The following is a 4,718-nucleotide window of genomic DNA, read 5'->3' on the forward strand; positions in this document are numbered from 1 at the left end:
CCACCTAAACCAACACCCCCTTATTCTTCATCAGAAAAAACATTCTCTAACCTAATGTCTTCCTCTCGAGAGTCAAGCCCATCTCCTATCACATCAACTCCTTTTTACACTATTCTTCCACCATTGTATCTGTTAGAATATTAGAAAATATTTTATAATATCTTTTATATTATATTAGAGTATCTTAAATTATTCTTATGATCAATTTATAATCATAGAGATATTTTATAATATCTCTCATTATTATGATTTATTCTTTACTTAGGATTGAGTCTATGTTTCTCTATAAATAGAGATAAGTATTGAGTCTTTTGTAATCAAGTCAGCATTAAGCTATTATCAATAATATTCATACCCTTATTATTTTTTCTCCTCATTTTCTCTAAAATCCCACAACTTCAACATGATATCTAGAGCCTATTTTGATCCTCCTTGAACGATCTCGCCTTTATTCCGCTTCCGAGTTCCCACCAATTAAGGAATACAATCATAGTTTCTCTTTTCTAACATTTCAACATTCGGTGAGATTTTTTTCGATAAACCGTGTCTCAATTCTGATTTACCCATTCTTTGTAGCTTTTCGTTTATTTTCAGCAAATCAATCGTAGCACTGTTCATCGCAAAAAAAAAAATTAAGTTTCTCCGCCATATCCCTTATCCGTTGTGATCACCGACGAATTTATCCTTAGTCTATTTAAACACATAAGATTTCTGGCTGTAATCCTAAAACCCTTTTTTTTTCACGCATCGAAACCCTAATTTTCGATCTGTCAACTTTTTCCCCCAAAAAATTCTAAGATAAGATTGAAACTGTTGTCACAAGTTTGAGTCCAACTCACAATCTAGAATTTCAGTTGGTGAAATAATCGATATTGTATTGTATACCTCAAAAGATGTCTCAAGTAATTATCAACGACAACGAAGTTGACATTGTGATCGGTGCCCTGCACTCTGACCTCACACCTTTTATGAATGAATGGAAGCCAGTTTTCTCCCGTTTCCAGCTAATAATAGTCAAAGATGCTGACCTCAAGGAAGAACTCCAAATTCTCGAAGGATTTAGTGCATATGTCTATACAAAATCTGAAATTGAGCAATTGGTGGGTTCCTCCACTTCCATTCGCTTCTCTGGCTACGCTTGTAGATATTTCGGCTTTCTAGTTTCAAAGAAGAAGTATGTTGTTTGTATTGATGATGATTGTGTTTCAGCAAAAGATAATTCGGGGAATTTCGTATTCGCTGTGGCTCAACATATCGTGAACCTCAAGACTCGTGCCACTCCTTTCTTCTTTAATACGCTATATGATCCATTCTGTAGGGGTGCGGATTTTGTTCTCGGCTACCCATTTAGCCTTCGAAATGGGGTTGATTATGCTGTGTCGTGTGAACTATGGCTCAATCTGGCAGACCTTGATGCACCAACTCAGGCTCTCAAGCCAACGCATAGGAATTCACGATATGTGGATGCAGTTTTAACAGTTCTTATTAGAGCGATGTTGCCAGTGAGTGGAATCAACATTGCCTTTAACCGAAAATTAGTTGACCCGACATTGGTCCCAACTTTGGGATTGGCAGGAGAAGGAAAAATCAGGTGGGAAGATATATGGTGTGGATTGTGTGTGAAAGTTATATGTGACCACCTAGGCTTCAGTGTGAAAAGCGGGTTGCCGTATGTTTCGAGAATATAAAGAGGAAATGTCATAGCTAACTTGAAGAAAGAATGGGAAAAAGTGAAAATGATGGAGGAAGTTGTTCCTTTCTTTCGGTCTGTAAGGTTGCCGCAATCTGCTACGACAGAAGAGGACTGCGTGGTTGAGATGGCCAAATCGGTGAAGGAACAACTGGGGAGATGCATTACTAGTGTTGTTTTGATGAGAGATGCAGATGGTAGGTCAAAGTGTTTTGGTTTTGTCAATTTCGAAAATCCAGACAATGTTGCTAATGTTGTGGAGGCATTGAATGGGTGTCTTGATTTTGATTCTGAGAATAGTGGGCATCCTGATTCTGGGAATAGTGGTCGCATAGATTGTGGTGTCCTTAGGAAGTGGACCGTGGGATCAGATTTTTGATGGAGGAAACTCTCCAACCTTTGTCGTGGCAGCTGTTGCAGCCCCTATGATTGGGCTCTTAGCTGACAGGTTTGGAAGGTTTACAATTCAGTTCATGGGATTCTTCTTGGTGCACGATTATTCTCTCTTCGATGGTTTCAGATCTACCTTTACTCTCCAATTTTGATCAACGAAAATATGTGTCATTGTTCAAACAGCCGTTATCTCTCCTGTTTTGGATGCATTTTCTTACTTTGTTGATCGATCATGGCTTTGTTTCGTTAGAGTTGCGCTGCTTCTTATTCGGTGTTTGTCATGCAATTTAGTTCTTACTAATAGATTATAGTAGTGACTTATATTCTCATCGACGATCATTCTGGTGGTGTCACTTTTTTCACATATGAATTATATTAGTGATGACTTGTTCTGTTGGTGGTTATTCTAACGGTGTCTTTTATTTTCATTACTTACTTTATCTTGGATATTTGTCCCAGATGCATTGGCCTTGCCTTTCTCTCCTTGAAGCACGTCTATATCTCCTTGAAGCAGATTCAAGTTTAAATATTTTGAGTCTCCATTATTATTGGCTTGAAGCTTCCAAATGCACTTTTTTTAGAAGAACGGAGCTTGCTTTGTTCAATTGCTTGCCATGAATTTTTCTCAGGCTGATGATCAATCAGACTATCTGGCTAGGCTATATTTATAACAATTCTCTCCGACTTCACATGCATCCATGAGTTGCCTCTCCATATTTTTTATTATTTTGTAGAGCAAAACATGGTTTTCTTGTAGCAAGCTAAAGCTTAGTAAGCTTTAGCTTGAGGGGGAGTGTTAGAATATTAGAAAATATCTTATAATATCTTTTATATTATATTAGAGTATCTTAAATTATTTCTTTGGATCAATTTATAATCATAGCGATATCTTATAATATCTCTCATTATTATTATGATTTATTCCTTATTTAGGATTGAGTCTATGTTTCTCTATAAATAGAGATTAGTATTGAGTCTTTTGTAATCAAGTCAGCATTAAGCTATTATCAATAATATTCAAACATTTATTATTTTTTCTCTTCCTTTTCTCTAAAATCCCATAACTTCAACAGTATCAATGTGGGATTACCATCATTCATCAAACTCCACCATATCTTAGAAACACGCTCGACATCCTCATCCTCCAAACGTAGATCAATACATATTCTCGCTGATATTGGGACCCCCAAACCTAAAACAACTGACCAAATGATCTACACAATCTCTGATGACGATTTTGATTCCACACCATTACCAAATATTCCTACTTCAGAACCAGCGCCATCAACACAACCCTTAATGTAAAATACATGTTTTTGATGAAGACAAAGACCAACGATTATGATAAAGGCATATTTAATGTTTTAATGTAAAGGTAAATGATACAACCAATACCTCAAATACATGAGAACCATTCATATTTACATATGCATATAAAATATTTTCAAAAGTCAAAATTACATTAACAAAGTCTTAAAACTAATATTTTTGACAAAATACAAAAGTGTATTCGAATACAGCATAGTGTATTCGAATACATATGCTAAGTCAGAAGCAAAAACTTCACATCTGTATTCGACTACAACCTGCTGTAGTCGAATACACACAGCAAGTCAGTAGCTAAACTTTCGAATCTGTATTCGACTACGACCTGCTGTAGTCGAATACACACAACAAGTCAGTAGCTAAACATTCAAATTTGTATTCGACTACGACCTACTCTAGTCGAATACAAAGCAAGTCAGTGGCAAAAATCACGAATCTGTATTCGACTACATGAAAGATGTATTCGAATACAAGGTGCAAATTTTGAATAAATTTGAACGTTACAAAGAGGTGTATTCGAATACATACATCTTGTATTCGAATACAACTGGAAGCAATACAATTTTTTAGATCTGAAATGGTTCTAGATCGTTGTATTTATTCATCAAACCTATTGGATCAATGGCCACGAATCTGAAGAGATGTTTATGGAGTATAAATACACCATAACTTCAAATCAAACAACACACAATCCTTGAATCAAACCTTGAACAACTTTGAACAAAATTTTGATTTTTTACAAAGTACTTGCATTTTATTTTCATATCATTCAGAAAGGTTCTCAAAGTACTTGAAGTATTATTGGATTGAAATCATTATACCTCTCTTATATCTGAAGTAACAATGTCGATTTACAAGAAAGAGGGGTTTGAATTGTAAATATGCCTTTTAAAAATTCCTGTTAAAACTTAAGAGAATAACTCAAGAATGATCTTGGTTATGAAACAGAAAACGGAAAACGTTCTTGGTTTATGTTATAAAACAGAGAACGTTCTTAAATTAGCAGAAAATCAGTTTCTATTTTATCTTAAAAGATTAATGCAGTATAGTAAAGAAGGAGAAAGGAAAGAGAATACCACACAAAGATTTATCCTGGTTCACCCAACGTGGGTTACGTCCAGTCCTCACACTGTGAGATTTTCCACTAAGTGTTTAAAATGAAGAACCTTCTTAATCTTACAACACCTAGAATAAATCAACCTTGATCTATTTCTTTCTTAATTACTTTCCACCCAGAAAGCAATCACAACACCTATCTAACCTTGATAGGAAGCAATCTTAAACAAACTATAAAGAAACTCTTATAGTT

The 4,718-nt window shown here is 35.2% G+C and overlaps 1 pseudogene; it reads left to right on the forward strand.

Annotated features, from left to right (window-relative positions):
* Nucleotides 1-827: 827 nt before the first annotated feature.
* On the forward strand, nucleotides 828-2,069 carry LOC101489354 (probable UDP-arabinopyranose mutase 5; annotated as a pseudogene).
* Nucleotides 2,070-4,718: the final 2,649 nt, after the last annotated feature.

The sequence above is a fragment of the Cicer arietinum genome, chromosome 7, assembly GCF_000331145.2.
Source record: "Cicer arietinum cultivar CDC Frontier isolate Library 1 chromosome 7, Cicar.CDCFrontier_v2.0, whole genome shotgun sequence".
NCBI classification, from domain to species: Eukaryota; Viridiplantae; Streptophyta; class Magnoliopsida; order Fabales; family Fabaceae; genus Cicer; species Cicer arietinum.